We start from the raw sequence: 21,773 nt of genomic DNA on the forward strand, positions 1-21,773 counted from the left end.
AGGAAAAATGCTTAAAGCTAATAATTCAGACTGTGAGACAATGGCGTTTAGGGTTAGTGATTACTGATCTCGTATCTTTCACAGCTTTGTTTAAAGCTGGTAAGAGAAAATGGGGAATTATAGAAAATGAGGTGGATGAAACTGGAGCCTATTATACAGAGTGAAGTAAGCCAGAAAGAAAAACACCAATACAGTATACTAATGCATATATATGGAATTTAGAAAGATGGTAACAACAACCCTGTATGCGAGACAGCAAAAGACACAGACGTATAGAACAGTCTTTTGGACTCTGTGGGAGAGGGAGGAGGGGGGATGATTTGGGAGAATGGCATTAAAACATGTATAATAGCATATAAGAAACGAATCGCCAGTCCAGGTTCGATGCAGGATACAGGAAGCTTGGGGCTGGTGCACTGGGATGACCCAGAGGGATGGTACGGGGAGGGAGGTGGGAGGGGGGTTCAGGATGGGGAACACATGTACACCCGTGGCGGATGCATGTTGATGTATGGCAAAACCAATACAATATTGTAAAGTAAAAAATAATAATAAAAATAATAAAAATTGAATGACAAGAACAAAGATGGATGGCCCAGAGAGCAATTAGAATCTTGAAAGATTCTGACCAGTACATCTGAATATAATACAAATTAAAAAGAATGAAATGCTAGTGAAGTTCAGGTTTAATAACCACATTTATCAACTATCTGAGGTTTTAGTTACAGAAATCTGTTTGTTTTACATAGAAACAATATTAATAACTAATAAACATTGGCCATTCTATTGATAAACACTTGCTAAGTACCTCTTTTATCATCTCCGTTATCCTGAGGTACATATTCTTTTTATTGGCAGCTTATTAATAAGGAAAATAACACACTGCTGCTACTGCTGCTGCTAAGTCGCTTCAGTCGTGTCCGACTCTGTGAGACCCCACAGACGGCAGCCCACAAGGCTCCCCCGTCCCTGGGATTCTCCAGGCAAGAACACTGGAGTGGGTTGCCATTTCCTTCTCCAATGCAGGAAAGTGAAAAGTGAAAGTGAAGTCGCTGAGTCTTTCCGACTCTTAGCGACCCCATGGACTTCGGCCCACCAGGCTCCTCCATCCATGGGATTTTCCAGGCAAGAGTGCTGGAGTGGGGTGCCATTGCCTTCTCCAAAGGTTAAAAAATTTGTTCAAAGTAAATGGTAAAGTGTATTTTGAGACAGGGCAGTCTAATTCCCAATCAAAGTTGAACTCATATCCATTAGACTATAATACATTGATTAAAAATTATCTTATAGTAGATCTAAAAAGAATTCCTTAAAAACTCAACACTGTTTTAAAGAGTGATGTTCTTGGAATGATGTAAAGCGTGTAGAAGTTACTTCATCCCTAAGGTATCTGTCAGTTCCTTCCTGTTGTTGCTAGTAATCGACTGTTATCATGACCTGCCGAGGGGAGGCAGAGTTTGCTCTGGCCACAGTGACCTTCTCCTCCACCACTTCCATCCTGTGGGCGACTGCGGTCCTCTTGAGATGCTGGCGCTCTCCAGCCTCCAAATCTCTCTGTCCCAGTAAAAGCAAGCCAGAGGAGGCATAAGCGTCTCTACACAGAAAAATGAAATGGATCATATCTCTGTTTGTCCACGTTCCCCAAAACTCCAACATAGGACTTATTGTGCTCACATAGATGAAGGCGTTTCTCTTTCTGATGGTAGAGATTTAGGTCTCTGGCAGGCAACTCAACCCTAAGAATGGCATTAAGACTCAGATTACCCTAAATATCCATTCACCACTTGCATTTTTTTTTAGCTCTGTAACAACACATATACGGGTTTCTTTTGACAAAAGATAGACAATTAAATACTAATTACTACTAGAAACTTGAGAATAAACCCACAAATAAAATATTTAAAAATTTTCCGTTCATTATACCACAGCATTCCTTTAAAATTCTATGATTTTATGCCAGTATTTTTTGGTGGTGTTTTCATGTATATCATATTCACAAAATCACAGAATTATACAGCTGAAAGGTTCTCACACAATCTAGTCCTGTGCCTAACATTCAGAGAGACTGAATAGCTACCACCTTATGATGGAAAGCCCTCCAGTTCCCATGTCCATGTTTTACCATTATAGCTCATTTTCTTGGAATTTTGACAACTTACAAATGTAAAGAGCAATGAGTTATCACAGAGTCTTAGACCACTTGAATTGTCAGATGGCAGTGTAGCAATTTTTTAAAACATAGTACTCTCTCTCATATCAATAACCTGTTATCCATCACATAACATCTAACAGTTAAATTTCCCAACTCTTGTAACTTCAATGAGTATTCTTTTAGGAGCCATCTCTGAGAACTTCTCAGTTTAGATCTGATGATAGTTTTGCACATATCTTGGTCTCATATCATGTGTCCTATCTCACCAAATTTTTATCTTACAGATAATGACCATATCTGCTGGTTTACATAAACCTCCCTGCAGTGCTTATTCCAGTTTTATTAAATCACTTTTTGAATAAATCACTTTTACTTGGACAAGCCATATCTCCCTAAGTCCTTTTGTTGGCTGTTTCTGAATTTAATCTGTGAAACATCTTTCCACTTTCCAAAGAAGATAGATTTCCAAAGAAGGCATCTATCACATTCCCCTATGCCTGAATGTATACCTTAGACTCGGATGGTTGCCTAAATACACACCTTAATAAGAAAGCCATAAATAGATTGCTTTGACCACTTGGGCAACTGCCTATTTCAACACGACTCAAATTCACTATTTCTACCAACTTACCAAAAGAACTCTTTTGGGCAACAGGTTCCTTTCTCTGAGCTTCAGGAGGATATTCCAGAGATTATAGAGTCCCTGCATCCAGGCAGCTGACTTAAATTTGAGTTACAAAGCAATAACATGAAATACCAGCCACACCTAAAATAAGTTACTTCATTTTCCCAGCAGATCCAAATGCATGCTTCAATGAAACTGCAGCCCATATTTAAGACATGGCCCAGAAGATAGGATCTTCTTGTCTAGGATGTTTATTCACCTGCTTGCATTTCTGTCTGAAATCTAACCTCTAAGTTTGATTATTCTCGAGCAAAGTAATAGATCTGTGCTCATCACATGTGCTGTTAGAATACACGATAGTAAAGGATGCAGTCACTGCTCTTAGCTACCCTTTGTCACTTGTCCTTTTCACTATAATAATCCAAAATAGCTTCTGATAGGTGACATAGTAAAAGTGGAGATAAATGAGAACTATGATGAGAGTATGGGGTTCCTGGGGTATAGAATATGATGGAAGACAGAATAAATAAGAAATAAAAAATTATCAGACAATTCTCAGCTTGAAACTTTGCTTAGGATTAGCTGTGTTTCTCGGGGTTTCTGGAGCATCTTGGAGCACAGTCAAGATGTAAGTGTTCCCCGCAGAACCTGAAACCTAACTATGGTCGTGTCCTTGGGCACACATTGTGGACAGCACACACTGTCCTCAGACAGGAAGATCCTGAATTCTCAGAAGTCATGCCAGGCCAAATCATGCCAGACTCTTGCCCTTTGTCAGGGACCCAGTCCAAAGAAACCATAACATGTTTTTCCTCTAAAAATTTTTTTAAATAAATATGTGCTCTCTGAAGCCCAGTTAAGATACTGTGGGTTCTTACAGATTTCACACAGCTTATATATATGGCTCAAATGAACTGGACAAAAAGGCAATCTCACAATGAAAGGACTTTGTTCAGCCTGAGCAAAGTTGAGCAGCTTAATAACAGTGACTTGGTACATTATAAAGGTGAAAACTGCCAACTCATCACTATTGTGCTGTAGTTAGTTATAATAGAAAGAAGTAGATTCAAAGTATAGGAAGTATGTGAAATGCAAAGGAGAACGTTTCACTAGTGGTAGGGCCTGGCTGCAGCTCCCTTTTCTTGTTGTGGTTTGACAATATTTTTCAAAGGATGATACTGAGTAATTTGTAAAGGTAGTTCACTAACTTTTATTTTAATTATCATTAAGCTTCTAACTGCAAAGATAAGAATTGTTTCCTAGTATTTTGTAATAAAATAGCCTATTTTGTCCGGCTTCCCTGGTAGCTCAGCTGGTTAAAGAATCCACCTGCAATGTAGGAGACACCAGTTCAATTCCTTGGTCAGGAAGATTCCCTGGAGAAGGGATAGGCTACCTACTACAGTATTCTTGGGCATTTCTGGTGGCTCAGATGGTAAAGAATCCACCTGCAGTGTGGGAGACCTGGGTTCGCTCCCTGGGTTGGGAAGATTCCCTGGAGGAGGGCATGGCAACCCACTCCAGTCTTAATCCCATGGACAGAGGAGCCTGCCAGGCTACAGTCGACGGGGTTGCAAAGAGTTAGATATGACGAGGCACAACAGCCTATTTTTTCACCAACATGATGTTAGCAAAGTACAGTGAGGGAAAAGATTATTAAAAAAAAAAAACTGTATGTGTTTAACTTCTGCACATCTTCCAGCTAAATATATAAAAGTGGAGTTGCTGATAGAGGTCTAATATATTCCCTTAGATAATTTCTGGATCTGTAGAACTCTAGAAGTTCTACGCTAGGAGAACCCCATCACTCTTCCTTCTAACTTCACATATAGTTTTGTTCTAAGTTTAAAAGTGTTCCAGCTAACTATAATGGTGTAAGAACCTCAATTTACTGTTACTTGTGTGTTACTTAGAAAGATATATTCTTATTTCCCAGTGGTGGGATGATTATCCTCTCTGATTCTCCCCATGCCCTCCTGAATACATGTATCCCTTCTCCCAATCAAATTTTAATTCAAATGAAATTTCTCTTCAGAATTTTCAATTCAATATACTTTGCTTTATATTTTATCCTTTTTCTTTATTTCATCTTTTTATGGTGGAAAAGCATTTGCTCTAGTTTACTTTTGAACTAAAAATTCAATACAATATTACACAGATGTAATAATTTAAATTTATAAACTAAATTTATATGAGGAACAGGGAATTATAAAGCAGTGAGTTGGGAGAAACAGGGAAATTGAATATCACTAAGTATCACTCAACATTACTAATTACTAGAGAAATGCAAATCAAAACTACAATGTGGTATCACCCTACACTGGTGAGAATGGCCATCATCAAAAAAAAAAAAAAATCTACAAACAATAAACTCTAGAGAGGATGTGGGGAAAAGGGAACCCTCTTACGTGATGCAGGGAATGTAAATTTATACAGCCATTATGGAAAACAATATGGAGATTCCTTGAAAAACGAAATATAGAGCTACCATATGATCCAGCAATCCCACTTCTGGGCATACATCCAGAGAAAATCATAATTTGAAAAGATATATGCACCCTGAAAGAAAACTGCAGCACTATTTACAATAGCCAGGACATGGAAGCAACCTAAATGCCCATCAACAGGTGAATGGATAAACAAGTTGTGGTACATGTATACAACAGAATATTATTCAGCCATTAAGAAGAATGTAATAATGCCATTTGCAGCAACATGGAAAACCTAGGGATTGTCATACCAAGTGAAGTAAATCAGACAGAGAAAGACAAATGCCATATTACATTACTATTACATTACATGTGGAATCTAAAAATTTGGTACAAGTTAATCTATTTACAAAACAGAAATACAGTCACACATGTAGAAAACAAACTTATGGGGGAAGGTGAGGAAGGGATAAATTGGGAGACTGGGATTGACATACACACACTACTGTATATAAAATAGATAACTAAGTAGAACCTACCGTGTAGCACAGGGAACTCTATTCAATCATTTGTAATGACCTATATGGGAACAGAATCTAAGAAAAAAGAACAGATTCATATATATATTTATAACTGATTCACTTTGCTGTACAGCAGAAATTAATACAACATTGTAAATCAACTATACTCCAATAAAAATTAACTTTAAAAAGTGCTAAAAATAAAATAAATACATTTCTAAAGTAAATTACATCTAAGGAACAGGGAGTTATAAACCAGTAAGTTGGTAAAACAGGGAAATTGAAATAGTTTGTACATCCAAAGTATTTGCCTTGACGCTATCACCACTCCTGACTAAACCCACAGTCATGATGGGAGTAGCAGTGGGTATCTTTTGAGCAATTAGAAAACTTATTCATTCAGTTCTGCTTATAAGCTAAGAGCATGTCCATTTTTAAACTCAAAGGAAATTTTGAGTGATTTATTGATAAATAGTAGCAGTTTTCTTCCTCAGAACTCATATTCATCAAAGAATACTATCACAGCTAAAAAGAAATGATGAGTTAACAAAAATAATCCAATATTAAATTCATTTTTTCATTCAAACTTACGAAATCTAAGTTGTTCTGTTTCTCACTTTCAGATACATGACAAAATAAATGCAAAACATCAATGTTTAATAAAAGTGTTAGAGACCAGTTGTCCTCTGGAATCTGTTCTATTCTCCATCCACAGGAACAAAGAATTAAAACCATACTTGGTCATTCAGAGCTACTCAGTCACCTATTCTTAGAGCCAGAGTAAACACGTGAGAGAGTTCTCACTGATGGAATGTGAGCAGAAGGGACTTGTGCCATTCCAAGGCTGGGTCTTACCACACCACGAGTGCTCCTTTGTACCCTCCTTGGTTTCCACTGGGAGAAACTGGACATCGTGGCAATCAGACTTCAGTGTCTGATTGGACAGACACTGAGGCAGATGAGGGCAATGCCTTGGTGAATGGTAAAGCAGCCATTGCCTCTGGGAGATGTCATAAAGCCCAACTACCCTTCCTTGACTTTTACATAGAAGAAAATAATAAACTATCTCTATTGGAGCCATTGCATTTTTTGTACCTCTTTGCTGCACAGTCTTCACCATAAACTAACATCAAAGGAAAACTAATATAAATTCATGAGGCTTTTTTTTCCCCCTAAAGTGGGACATTTCATTACTAGAACTAGATATGATTCAAGTGATTAAATAGAAGGAGACATAATCTATATATATTTATCAGTTCATGCTAAAATTGCTGATTATAAACAAGCAAGATCAAGAATGAGCAGTTATTAGGAAAAGTCATTGCATCGGTATAAAAAAAAAATAAGTTGAGTAGACTATACAGTTGTTAACTTAGGGCTTTCTGCTTTGTTTAATGTGTAAATGTGTTTTAAGAGTGATGTATATAAGGAGCAATGTAATTGAATTGGACCTGACCAGTGATGTTTGAACTTTACAATAATGTTTCTAAGAGCAATAAAACGGCTTTACAGTAGAAATCATCTATAGGGTAAATAAACTTACTGTATTTATTCTTAAATTCTCTAGACCTTAATACCATTCTTGCCTAAAAAACAATTTTTAGAATTAATTTTTTACAATATGTGGGTTCTTAGGTCTTCAACTACTATATTATAGCATAACAGAGTAATGAAATTATAAAAATTCTTGAATGATCTAGAAACCAATGTCCATTTAATTATGGCCAGAATTTATAGGAAGCTGGAGAACGTTCTCGTCTAATAAGCACTTGGTCAGTGTTGAACAGCTGAAGGGCTCCAAGCACTCCAGCTACACAGTGAAGTGAAAATGTTAGTCCCTCAGTCATGTCCGACTCTCTGTAACCCACACACTGCAACCTGCCAGCCTCCTCTGTCTCTGGAACTCCCCAGGTAAGAACATTGGAGTGGGTAGCCATTCCCTTCTCCAGGGGATCTTCATAACACAGGAATTGACCCAGGTCTCCTGCATTGCAGGTGGATTCTTTACTGTCTGAGCCACCAGTGAAGCCCCCTGCAACGTAAGACTCAGTTCAGTTCAGTTCAATCACTCAGTCATGTCCGACTCTTTGTGACCCCATGAATTGCAGCACGCCAGGCCTCCCTGTCCATCACCAACTCCCGGAGTTCACTCAAACTCATGTCCATCAAGTCGGTGATGCCATCCAGCCATCTCATCCTCTGTCGTCCCCTTCTCCTCCTGCCCCCAATCCCTCCCAGCATCAGGGTCTTTTCCAATGAGTCAACTCTTCCCATGAGGTGGCCAAAGTATTGGAGTTTCAGCCTCATCATCAATCCTTCCAATGAACACCAAGGACTGATATTTAGGATGGACTGGTTGTATCTCCTTGTATTCCAAGGGACTCTCAAGAGTCTTCTTAAACACCACAGTTCAAAAGCATCACTTCTTCGGTACTCAGCTTTCTTCACTAAGGGAGTATTTTTTTGGTGTGGCAAATATTGAGCTAAGCTGACATGGTCATTGTGCTTCCTGATTCAAATGACTTAGTCATTTGAAAGTTTCAAAGTGTCTGGGCCATGCCATTAGAGAGCAAGCTGTATTCAGAGAAAACAAACAGGCTTCCAAAGAACCAAGCAGCGAACGAGGCAGAGCTTGAAGGACAGCTAATGAGGTTCTGACTGTTCCACCGAGGCATGCCAGGCAGTAAATCCCCATTTACAAGCACATCTTCCATCTCTCTAAATCCTACCACTTGGCAATGACTCCTGACAACAGTTTATGTCACTGGAAAGTATCCTTTGACTAATAGCTCTTTTCCTTGTATGTACACTGACCTTAAAAACACGGGAACATTTTCTTTTGGGAGATGTTACAGTAGACATGTTGTTCAGTAGTCAGAATTCATTATCTCCTTCACCTTCCATAGTGCACCCTGATACTATTTAGTTACCTGCCTCTCAGCCTAAGTGCCTCTTAGAAAGTTGGGTCTGGTGATTCTAATGCTCCTTCCACTCCCATTTTTAGTTTTTGGCTCAGAGACAGCCAAGGGCAACAGTCAGAATACTGAGATTCTTATAGTGATTTGCATGAAGCTTGTGGAAAAGATCCTCTTCATTACTCTGAAAGAATTCTGGAAGGCACCCTCTCTTACATCTGATATAAATCAATATGCATGTATCTTCTGTTGCAACTGTCAGCCGTTCTAGAACCAGGTAAGGAATTAATATTAAAAGGTATATTAGAAGGATGATGAAGATCATGACAGAGATACAATGACTCTGAAGCTTGAGATAATTCTTAGAGTCCTAGAGCTACCGAACTCAAAGCCTGTTTCTCTTTGAATTTTTAATTTCATTTGTCAACACATTTTCCTACCATGTAATCCAGCCTCAACTGGTTTTTTGTTTACTTTTTTTTATTTAATTATGCCCAAAGGTCAGTTTTCATTCCATTCCCAAAGAAAGGCAATGCCAAAGAATACTCAAACTATCGCACAATTGCACTCGTCACACACGCTAGTAAAGTAATGCTCAACATTCTCCAAGCCAGGCTTCAGCAATACGTGAACCATGAACTTCCAGATGTTCAAGCTGGTTTTAGAAAATGTAGAGGAACCAGAGATCAAATTGCCAGCATCTGCTGAATCATGGAAAAAGCAAGGGAGTTCCAGAAAAACATCTATTTCTGCTTTATTGACTATGCCAAAGCCTTTGACTGTGTGGATCACAATAAACTGGACAATTCTGAAAGAGATGGGAACACCAGACCACCTGACCTGCCTCTTGAGAAACCTATATGCAGGTCAGGAAGCAACAGTTAGAACTGGACATGGAACAACAGACTGGTTCCAAATAGGAAAAGGAGTACATCAATGCTGTATATTGTCACCCTGCTTATTTAACTTCTATGCAGAGGACATCATGAGAAACGCTGGGCTGGAAGAAGCACAAGCTAGAATCAAAATTGCCGGGAGAAATATCAATAACCTCAGATATGCAGATGACACCACCCTTATGGCAGAAAGTGAAGAGGAACTCAAAAGCCTCTTGATGAAAGTGAAAGAGCAGAGTGAAAAAGTTGACTTAAAGCTCAACATTCAGAAAACGAAGATCATGGCAACCAGTCCCATCACTTCATGGGAAATAGATGGGGAAACAGTGGAAACAGTGTCAGACTTTATTTTTCTGGGCTCCAAAATCACTGCAGATGGTGACTGCAGCCATGAAATTAAAAGACCCTTACTCCTTGGAAGGAAAGTTATGACCAACCTAGATAGCATATTCAAAAGCAGAGACATTACTTTGCCAACAAAGGTTCGTCTAGTCAAGGCTGTGGTTTTTCCAGTGGTCATGTATGGATGTGAGAGTTGGACTGTGAAGAAGGCTGAGCATCGAAGAATTGATGCTTTTGAACTGTAGTGTTGGAGAAGACTCTTGGGAGTCCCGTGGACTGCAGGGAGATCCAACCAGTCCCTTCTAAAGGAGATCAGTCCTGGGTGTTCTTTGGAAGGACTGATGCTAAAGCTGAAATTCCAATACTTTGACCCCCTCATGCGAAGAGTTGACTCATTGGAAAAGACTCTGATGCTTGGAGGGATTGGGGGCAGGAGCAGAAGGGGACAACAGAGGATGAGATGGTTGGATGGCATCACCAACTTGATGGACATGAGTTTGAGTAAACTCTGGGAGTTGGTGACAGGGAGGCCTGGCATGCTGTGATTCATGGGGTCGCAAAGAGTTGGACACGACTGAGCAACTGAACTGAACTGAAATCATCCTAGGCAACACTTATGGTCATAAAACCTACTGTGTAAACCTCATTGAGGTATGCGACATGTGACAAGTAAACTTTTCCAAACAGGGATATATAAGAAATACTTTAGCAATTTAGTCAATAATGTTTGTTGGTTGGACCCATCAATATTTTTGACCCCACTTTTTAATTTTATATTGAAGCATAGTTGATTTATGATATTATATTAGTTTCAGATATGTAACATGGTGATTCAATTAACTCTAAAGTCATAAAATATTAGCTATATTTCCTGTGCTGTATAATGTACTTTATATTATATATAGTGGTTTGTATATCTTAGTCCCCTAATTCTTTTTTCTTCCTCCCCCTTGCCTCTCTCCACTGGTATCCACTATTTTGTTCTCTATATCTGTAAGTCTGCTTTTATTATATTCACTCAGTTGTTTCATTTTTTAGATTTCATGTGTAAGTGATAACATACAGTATTTGTCTTTCTTTCTTTGACATATTTCACTAAGCATAATCCCCTCCAGGTCCTTCTGTGTTACAAATGAAACAAAATCTCATTGTGTTTTATGGCTGAGTAATATTCCATTGTTTATATACATCACACCTTCTTTGCCTATTCATCTGTCAATGAACACAAGTTGCTTCATATCTTAGCTATTATAAATAATGCTGGACATTATTATTATAAGAAATAATATACAAAAAACAATGAACATTAGGGTGCATGAATTTTTTGAATTAGTGTCTTCATTTTCTTCTGAAATTACCCAGGAATGTAATTTCTAGTAGCTCTATTTTTTAGTTTTTTTGATGAAACTCAATGCTCTTTTCCATAGTGGCCATTTCAATTTACATTCCCACCAACAGTGTACCAGGGTTCCATTTTCTCCATATCCTCACCAACATTTATTATTTGAGGTTTTTTGCTGATAGCCATTCTGACAGGTGTGAGATGATCACTCATTGTGGTTCGGATCTGCATTTCAGATGGTTAGCAATATTGAGCATATTTTTCATGTGCCTGTCTTCTTTGGAAAAATTTCCGTTCAGATATTCTGTTCACTTTCAGTTGAGTTATTTTTTTGATATTGAGCTGTATGAGCTATTTATGTTTTGGATACTAACCCTTTGATGGGCACGTCATTTGTATATATTAATTTCTCCCATTCACTAGGTTATCTTTTCATTCTTTTGATGGTTCCCTTTACTGTGCAAAAGCTTTTAAATTTAATTAGGTCTCTTTTGTTTATGTTTGCTTTTGTTTTCTTTGCCTTAGGACATAGATCCTTATAAATATTGCTATGGCTTATATCAAGGAGTGCTCTGCTTTGTTTTCTTATAGGAGATTTATGGTTTCTAGCCTTACATTTAGGTCTTAAATCTATTTTGAGTTTATTTTGTATATGATGTAAGGAAATATTCTAATTTCATTATTTACATGCAGCTGTGCAGTTTTCCCAGCACCACTTTATTGAAGAAATTGTCTTTTCCCCCATTGTTTTGCATGTTTTCTCATAGATAAATTGACCATAAGTTTATGGGTTTATTTCTGGACTCTCTATTCTGTTGCATTTATCTATATGTCTGGGTTTGTGACAGTACCATACTGTTTTGATTACTGTAGCTTTGTAGAATTGTCAGAAGTCAGGAAGTATGATACCTCCAGCTTTGTTCTTTTTTCTAAAAATTGCTTTGGCTATTTGGTTGACCAATTTTTTTTTTTAATTTTATATGGTCAGATATCTATAAATGGTCTGAATAAATCACCTAAAATTAATATCACAATTTGTCCATCTGTTCCTGTTTTCCAACATTGCACAGTTAGACTTCACCGTTCCTGGAAAACATTTCTTTTTAATTATAGTGACTCAAATTTATTCAAATAATAATGGCATTATTATTCTATTCAAGTTTAGTTTATATTTAAATAATAATAACTTGACGGTATTATATGAGTCACTGTTGGTGTGCCCATCTTAACATTCATATTCAGAATGACTAAGCAGTCACTCATAAATGATAATGCTCATAATGTGCACAGTTTGAACACAAGTACTTCCCTGGCTAACATAAATTAGCCAAGAGATTAAGGCTATAGTGGCACCATTTTTCATCTATCAGATCCTTAAAAATGTTCTAATCTTCTTTCTCCTTTTTTGTATTACATAACAAAAGTTCCCCTCCCCCAAATTCTAATTATTTGAATAATATTGCTTTACTTCTTGTATCAGTCTTTGCCCATATCTACTGTAGGCAATTGTCTCATTGTATTTAGGTTCATAGAATCATTAGAATTACACTGAAGAAAATTTAGAAATTGATATAATCCCAGTACTCATGGCAGATATTTTACTCATTCACTTTTTCATATGCCTATATCTACATATATAAAAGTTTATCCGTAGTCATGCAGTTGGAAAATAAATGATTCTGTGCTTTGATGATTCCAACCAATACATATCATATGATCTTAAACTTCAGGAGGAACACCACAAACTGTTAATTGTGATCACCTCTGCAGAAGTCTCACTGGATATTTGATAATGGAAAAATCTTTCATTTTATACTTTATATGATAATTTTATAAATTAATAGATTATGTTTACTTCTTTGTTTTACATTTTCTATATTTTTCTAGTAAAAAAGTAAGATATAACACAGTAAGCTGTAAAAGTGCTACCAAGAAACCAGAACTAAACAAAATATATGTTCCACTTTGACATAAGACCTTCTTACAAATCTTTTAAATGGTCTGTAACATATTCAAGTGATTGAATATACTAGATTTTCATCAATAAGTTCTTAGCCAATAAACATACAAGTTGCTTAAATTTTTTCACTAGTCTATTTAGAACTATATTGAAAATATCTGTACATAAAGCATTTGTCTTATTTTGATAAATTTTGAACATAAATTCCCAGAGGAATGATTATTACATTTGAAAAATTGTGTCACTTATCACAAGTTTTCAAATTAATTTTCAAAATGATTTGAATCAGTTTACATTGCCATCAGCAATATAAAGTTCTATTGAAACATTTACCAAAAAAAGTATAGTGATAAATATTTATGGGATCTCTTTGTCTACTGCTCTTAATTTTCATGTTTGTTTGTTTATCCATTTATTCATTTAACAAATATTGAATGAGTATCAATATTATGCCAGATACTGATAGTCACTGATGAGAAAAAACAGAAATGATCCTTTTCTTCATAACTTATCTCAATTCCAGGAAGAAAATATTTTATCCGCAGATTTTCAGAAGAGAAAAAAGTAGTTCAGCAGGATAAAAATGTATTTAAAATCACACAGCAATTAAAAGAGCTAGGGCTCTAGGATTCAAATCTGAACTGTCAGACAAGAAAGCCTATGTCCTTTTGAGCCAATCTGGGCATCACTAAGTATTATTACTCTACAAGTTTCTACTATTTTTGCTGACTTAATGATTAGGTTTAATACCTTCATATATTTTCAGGTTTTTTTTATATCAAACAAGGTTGAAATTTTTTTCTCTTTACTAATTGTATTTCTTAATGGAACAATTACTTGCTCTTGTGTTTAATCATTTGTAACTGCTGTAGCTTTGATGATTTTCTTACTAACCTACAGAATCTGTAGATGAAGGTATAGAAAAATTATTAGTTTTTGGTAATGTTTGTTTAATGAAAATTTACATTTTTAAGGTTTACTTTTAAACTTTGGTTATATGAGTTAAAAATTCAAATTGATTTAATACAGTGCATTTTACCTTTATATTTACTGATGTGACAAAATCAAGGATATTAATGAAATAAGTAGCAATCTTATAAGATGTGAGGAGATTGCTCTTGTACTCAGCACTCTTATTTTGACCATGTAACTATATTTATGATTCATGTAATGAATCACAGGGCCTACTAATGGAGAAATCTTGATTGATCAATAACTGTTTGAAAGGCAAACTAATTTTTTATTAAAGAGCACTTTAACTTGAAGTGGATATTTTGATGGGGTGTTTAAGAGCTTTTCTAATCCCAACCTTCAGAAACTTTAATCCTTGCCCATATTTTCTGTTAATATTTTGCTTTTATCATCATGGTTATATGTATAGTCGCCCTAATAAATGATAGCATATGACTCCACATAACGTCTTATCACTATAATTTAGTCAATAGAGCTGTATTTACTTTTCTTAATGAGTCATGTTTTCTTCATACATTTATTAATACTCTTTACAAGCTCATGCTCACCACCATTCATGTCTCTGATTAACTGCTTGAATGATTTTATATGGTGAATTGAAATCTCTAGGAAGAATTTTCTAGAAATAAGCTTAATATTATTTTACAGCTTACCTGATATACTATATGTATAAAGAATAAAATATTGCACAAAGCTATACCGGTGATGATGATATCAGTGACTTATGACATAAGAAACTTAAGGGCTATTTCCTGCTACTGCCATTATGGCTACTAGCTACCATCTACTGAGCACTTACTTACTAAGTGCTACATGCTTTGTGACCCCATGGACTGTAGCCTGCATGGCTCCTCTGTCCGTGGGATTCTCCATGCAAGAATACTGGCATAGATAGCCATTCCCTTCTCCAGGCAGTCTTCCCAACCCAGGGACTGAACCCAGTCTCCTGCATTGCAGGCAGATTCTTTACCATCTGAGCTACCAGGGAAGCCATTTCTCTCTTTTTTTTTTCACTACTAAGCACCACATGCTAGTTAAGTGCTTTATTTTGTATTATTATTATTTAGTTTTCATAATTCTTATATATGTAAACATACATAATTTTAAAATGTAGACTTTGTTCTGATTGTGAAAGGTATTTAGTGCAGGTCATATAGCTAGTCAGTAGGCAGAGAATATGAATTAAAATCAAGTTCTAAATTTATCTGAGAATGGAATATAAACTTCAGAAACACCTCTTTATAATTCTTGAGACAGCTGTATTCTCTGTGCTGTGCTTAGTCACTTAGTGGTGTCCGACTCTTTGTGACCCCATGGACTGTAGCCCACCAGGCTCCTCTGTCCATGGAATTCTCCAGGCAAGAATACTGGAGTGGGTTGCCGTGTCTTCCTCCAGGGGATCTTCCCATGCCAGGGATAGAACCCAGGTCTCCTGCATTGCAGGTGGATTCTTTACCATCTGAGCCAGCAGGGAAGCCTGCTGTATTCTTTAGAACAGTCTAAAAGTATTGTTTTAGGTGTTCCAGAGTTGATCAGACTTTAGAAGTACCAGTACTTCAAATAAGGCTCAGAAGACAAATAGAAACTAGAATACAAATTTCATCAATGGTAAGTATAACTGCTAAAAGAATTAAACACTTAAAGTTCTTCTTTAAGTGGATTCTACTCCTATAAGTAAGTTATAGGGAAAGTAGCATTTTAGAGAATTTCTGCATGTTGAAAAATTACAACAGGAAAAATTGATTATTTGAAGTGGATATTTAAAAGCATCAGGCCAATGCATCTCTTCCCACAAAAGACACATCTATCATTAGACTGGGTAACTCAAATTCTTGGATTAGGAATCCCTTTTCTTTGGACAGTTCTTGGATATGAAAAGCTAATGTTTGCCTCTGTGATCATGTCTTCTATAATGCCATCACCTAAACCAACTTTTCTTTGATAGATACCATTTCTTCAAATCTGTTAGACTTTCAACAAAAATATAGCAAGCTTGAAGAAAAATTTGGTTCCTGGATATTATTTTGTATATTTTCATTTTATGTTGATTTGCATAAAAATTTTGTTTCCAAGGTGAATGCATCTCAAGGCAATCCCAACTATCAGGTGCCCCAAATAATATAATAGACACTCATAAACATTGTGTTATAATGAATGAACAAGTGACTTAGGGAATAAATGGGCTTCGCTTTTGATGCCCTTAAAATTCCTTATTTTATTGAGGAAAAAGGAAATGTAAGTTAAGTCTTTGTATAACTCCTGGGTTGCTTTCATTATCAACATCATATAAAATCTGATACCCCAAGACCTGTCTGGCACCTCTTTGTGTAGGATGATTTTATTTTGTTTATGCACCTTGAATAATAGATCACTCTGTGCTTTAATATAGTGAGTTCCCTTTGATTTCAGCTAGACAATGTTTAGGACATATTTTGGGGTTTAATCTCCTGCTTAGAGTAAATGGCTATAATACAGAACTTAGCAATTGCTAAACTCTGGCAGTGCAAAATCCCTGTGTGTGTGCTCAGTCACTCAGTCGTGTCGGATTCTTTGCAGCCCCATGGACTATAGCCCACCAGGCTCCTCTGTCCATGGAATTTTCCAGGCAAGAATACTGGAATGGGTTGCCAATTCCTCCTCCAGGGGATCTTCATGACCCAGGGATCAAACCCAAATCTCCTGTGTCTCCTGCACTGGCAGGTGGATTCTTTACCACCGAGCCATGTAGGAAGCTCTCGATGATTTACTGATTTCTAAGTTTTCTAGCTGGAAAGATAAGAGAAAGACATGGATGGAAATAAAGGTTAAAACTTTTAAACCTTTACTTTTCATCCTTTTTCCTTAATACACTAACCCTCTCAGTCTCTCAAAACATATCTCTTCAAGACTGCCATCTGGTATTTTTTAACCAAGGAGGCCAAAAATTTTACTAATATTTTTTGTTCTTTGATACAAACTATCACTGGGTTTATTTGAGAACTTCAAATCCAGCTGCTCTTTCGTTTGGAAACCATTACATAAGTTTTAAAATCTCAGACTGAAGGACACCTGTCAATTTAATAGTCAATTATATATTTAGTTAATATTCATTGAACTAAAATGAGCAATTAATGCAAAATAATGAGCATTCTTAATATTAAATAATAAAAACACAATCTTTACCAGAGGAGAGTGAGCTTGATATTATTTCTAATGTCAAAGAAAAGTTAGATGATGCAAGCTCATAGCATTTGCTATAAAATCCTATAAAATTAATTTATTCCTCTGATGTAATTTTCTTTCTTTTCACTTATCATTATATAACTCAAATAGGCAGGTATTTATTATGTTTTTATAATGTGTTTAGTTGGGAATGAAAGAACAGAAAGAAGACTAAGACATTATGCTTAGTCTAGAGGTGATGGTACTGTAACTGAATTCCCTGGTCACAAGCCCCTTACAATGGTTCTTAAATAGCATACATATCTAGCATGTCTTTTCTTCTCTTTTCTGTGTCAATCTTATTAGCCTGTTTTTACTCACAATTGTTGTATGTCCATCTATTTCAACATTTCCCCCAATTCTCATAACCTAACTGGGTGTGGCACAGAAGTTTCTAAACTTAACTTTGGGAAATGCTATCTAGAATTCCTCCTATTTGATTTCTGCACTCAGAAAGCCTAACTGCTCTTCCTCACTTGTGTTTTGCATGCTAATACTCAACTTTAATTGACCAATATTAGATAGCAATAAATAATGGACAGAAAAGCAGAAGTTGAAAAGCTGGAAGCTATAAAGATGAAGTTAAATAGTTATTGATCAAACTACAGTTAAGACTGTGATCATAATATCTGATGGAAATTTTGAATAAAAATAATCATGTGGCAGGGGAAAAAGCAGATTGATTGAGTTTGAATGAACAGTAGAAAGCAAGGAGTGGGACTGAAGTATGGATGAGTTCAAAGTGATAGTTTTAAAAAGAAGAATAAGGGAACATACTTAGAATATGACTGTAAGAAAATATAGGTGAAGGGGAGTTGTTTTACAATTTAAAGGAAGAAATTATAGTAGGGAGAGATAAGACGCACTTTCCAGTGGGTTGTGAGGATTGATAAGATTTACTCGGCTCACTTTCACTTTTCACTTTCATGCATTGGAGAAGGAAGTGGCAACCCACTCCAGTGTTCTTGCCTGGAGACTCCCAGGGACGGGGGAGCCTGGTGGGCTGCCGTCTACGGGGTCGCACAGAGTCGGACATGACTGAAGCGACTTAGCAGCAGCAGCAGCAGCGACAAAGATAAAAAGCTGCTTTGGTGGCATGATGGTGTGCCTTGTTACTCGTGTGGTCTGTGGACCTGCAATATCAGCCTCCCTCAGGCACTCAGTAGTAATACAGAATCTCAGGCCAAACCCCAGAGCACCTGAATCAGACTCTGCATTGAATAGTATCCCCAGGTGAATTATTTGCATTAATAAATGAGAAACACTCATGGAGCAAAATCTTCTAACCACTCCATTTTGAGATTTGTGTTTGTTTTGCATTGGTTGTAATCTTTACAAAGAGATGACTTTTATGACATCATAGAATTTGAACATTATTAATGAAAATGTATACTAATGTTTAGGCATGTGATCAATGCTTAGTAAATATTGATCTATATTCTCTTTTGTTAAAGATTTTTCTCCTGCTAATTTTCTTTCACAGAAAAGAAATGAGAAATTAATGGAAGAAATTTTAAATTTCAGTACAGGAAGATTAGATAATTAAACTCTACCCTTGAACTGAAAACAACTAGAAAAAGTAGACTAATCCAAGAAACATATGTAAAAAGCCATTGGAAGAGTAAGGAAAAAAGGCAAAAAGGAATTGTGAAAATAAAAATCTGTGAGAAGGAATTGCAGAGAGGTGAGTCTGGTAGTGCAATTTTTCTGAAAGAGGAAACTGAGAGGATGAGAAATTGAACAAATAAATCAACAACCTCAATAGACTCAGAGGCTGAAAACTGACGTTAGAGCTTACCATTTGGGAGAAGGGTACTGATAAGTTCACAGGTCTTGGTAGGTGCTCCAAAAAGTTAAGTCCTAGGAGTAAGGGAAAAGCAAAGCAAAAATAAATATACTCTTTTGCTAAAGTCCAGCTGCCAGTCATCTCAATTTCACAGTTACATTAAGGAGGTCTGAGACTGATCCTACCCTTATGGGAAAAAGAAACTATAAATCATTTCTGGAGGAAACTAATATCATTTAAGTCTCAAAATATTTCCATAATTTTCACATAAATATCTGATATTAAATATGAAAGTGTTAGTTGCTCAGTCGTGTCCGACTCTTTGCAACCACATGGACTGTAGCCCGCCAGGTTCCTCTGTTCATGGGATTTCCCAGGCAAGAATACTGGAGTGGGTTGCCATTCCTGTCTCCAGGGGATCTTCCCGACCTAGGTATCGAACCCAGGTCTCTTGCATTGCAGGCAGATTCTTTACCATCTGAGCCAAGATAAATTAAATATAAAATATATTAAAGTAGGCAGAACATACAAAGAGATATAAACAAAACTGAAGAAATAGAACAGAAAGTAGAAAACATTTCAGAGAATCCAGACAATTGAATTAGCAAACATATACTTTCAAATAGTTATGTTTAATACATTTATAGATATATAAATGCAGAATTTTGACAAAAGTACTGGAATTATGAAAGAATTAGGAGAAACTCTAGGATTTAAAAATACAATAACTAAAATTAAGAACCCAATGGGTGGGTTAATAATAGATTAGATACAACTGAAGAGCAAGTTAAACTTTTGATATAGTTAGAATAAAACACTAAAAATGAATCAGGGAGTGACAAAACACTGGAAAATACAAAAGAGAAGATCAGATAAGTAGGTGGTACTGTGAGAAGTTCTAACATTTGTGTAACTAGATTTCCAAGAGGAACAGTAAGATGATGAATGGCTATAAACTAGTTTGAAGAGGTAAAAATTTCCAACACCCTATTCTTCAACGTTATATGAGCCATTCTAACTGTGCAACAAAGAAATAACTATTTTTAAAAAATTAAAAAGATTGGAAAAGAGGAAATTGCCCTTATTTGCAAACACTCTGATTGGGAGAAAATATTTACAAATGATATATCCAATAAGGGGCATTCCCAGGTGGCAGCAGTAAAGAATCCACCTGCCAATGCAAGAGACTCAGGAGACACAGATTCGATCCCTGGTTTGGGAAAATACCCTAGAGGAGGAAATGGCAACCCACTCCAGTATTCCTGCCTGGAAAATTCCATGGACAGAGGAGCCTGGTGGGCTATAGTCCATAAGGTTGCAAAGAGCTGGACATGACTGAGCACACAGGCATGCATGATATTCAATAAGAGGTTGATATCCAAAATATATAAAGAGCTCATAAAACTCAATATCAAAAAAAAAAAGAAAGCTTATTTAAAAACAGGCAGAGACCTGAATAGATATGTTTTCCAAAACAGATATATAGATGGCCAATGGGCACATGAAAAGATGCTTAACATCACTAATCATCAGGAAAATGTAAAACAAAACCAGAATAAGATACCATGTCATATCTGTCAGAATGGCTGTCATCAAAGAGATAAGAAACAAGTGCCAGGAAGAATGTGGGGAAAAGGAAACGTTTATGCACTGTTGATGGGAATGTAAATTGGTACAGTTACAATGGAAATCAATATGAAGAGTCCTCAAAAAAAAGTAAATAAAAATAGATCTACCATATGATCCAGTAATTCCACTTCTGAGTATTTAGCCAAAGAAAATAAAATACAAATTCAAAAATATGTATGTACCCCTAGGTTCATCACAGCACTGTAACATCTTACAGAAAAACCCATTTGAACTTTTTGACCAACTCAGTACAATAGCCAAGATATGGAGGCAACCTAACTGTCCATCTATTTATGAATGGAAAAAGAAGATGCAGTATATATACACAATGGAAGATTACTCAGCTATTAAAAAAAGAAACAAACAATGACATCTTACCATTTGGAGCAATATGGATGGATCTGGAGGTTATTATGCTAAGTGAAATAAGTCAGATGAATCTTCACAGTTTTCATGTGGCTATCAAAACCTGGTATCCTAGTTGAGGTCTTACATGCTCTTAACTAATTTTCTGACAAGAAGAAACAAAGTCTATTGAGCGACAGTAGTGGAGTACAGTAGATTAACTGTGCACTCTCCTTAGTGCAACAGCTGCACCGAGTGTGATGGGCTACTTATGAAATTATTTTCTCTTCTATCCCAATTAGTTTTAGCTTGCAACATTATTCCCATAATAGGTAGCCATCTTTATAAATACTGGTTGCATTCTTTTAACTTTTCTGTAGCAGATCAAATTTGCAGATAACTCAGTTGCCAGAATGCATACTCTAGGTGACTAGTTACTTCTGCTAGATAAAGAATCACTGGTTGTCCCCTGTAATAACCACTCAGTTCCAAAGATGTTCTGGAGCTTTCTCTGTCCTTTTATTGTTACATAGAGCTAAAACTCTGACTATAGGAACAGGGGTAAAAAATCCAAAATAGTAGATCAGAAAAATATGTATTTTGTAGTTCTTATGAAACTGGAAAAGTTGTATTTCACAGATGAAAGAAGCTGCTGGTATAG

General features: G+C 36.3%; 1 long non-coding RNA gene across 1 annotated transcript; it reads right to left on the bottom strand.

Moving 5' to 3' along the window:
* Window positions 1-650: 650 nt before the first annotated feature.
* On the bottom strand, window positions 651-21,352 carry LOC113894693. Its single transcript, XR_003511637.1, has 4 exons — window positions 21,146-21,352; window positions 19,151-19,212; window positions 5,743-5,799; window positions 651-1,591 (listed from the first exon to the last, which is right to left on the bottom strand). It is a non-coding gene; the product is annotated as an uncharacterized LOC113894693 (long non-coding RNA).
* Between the last annotated feature and the right edge of the window lie 421 nt (window positions 21,353-21,773).

This window comes from Bos indicus x Bos taurus, chromosome 6 (genome assembly GCF_003369695.1).
Source record: "Bos indicus x Bos taurus breed Angus x Brahman F1 hybrid chromosome 6, Bos_hybrid_MaternalHap_v2.0, whole genome shotgun sequence".
Taxonomy (NCBI): Eukaryota; Metazoa; Chordata; class Mammalia; order Artiodactyla; family Bovidae; genus Bos; species Bos indicus x Bos taurus.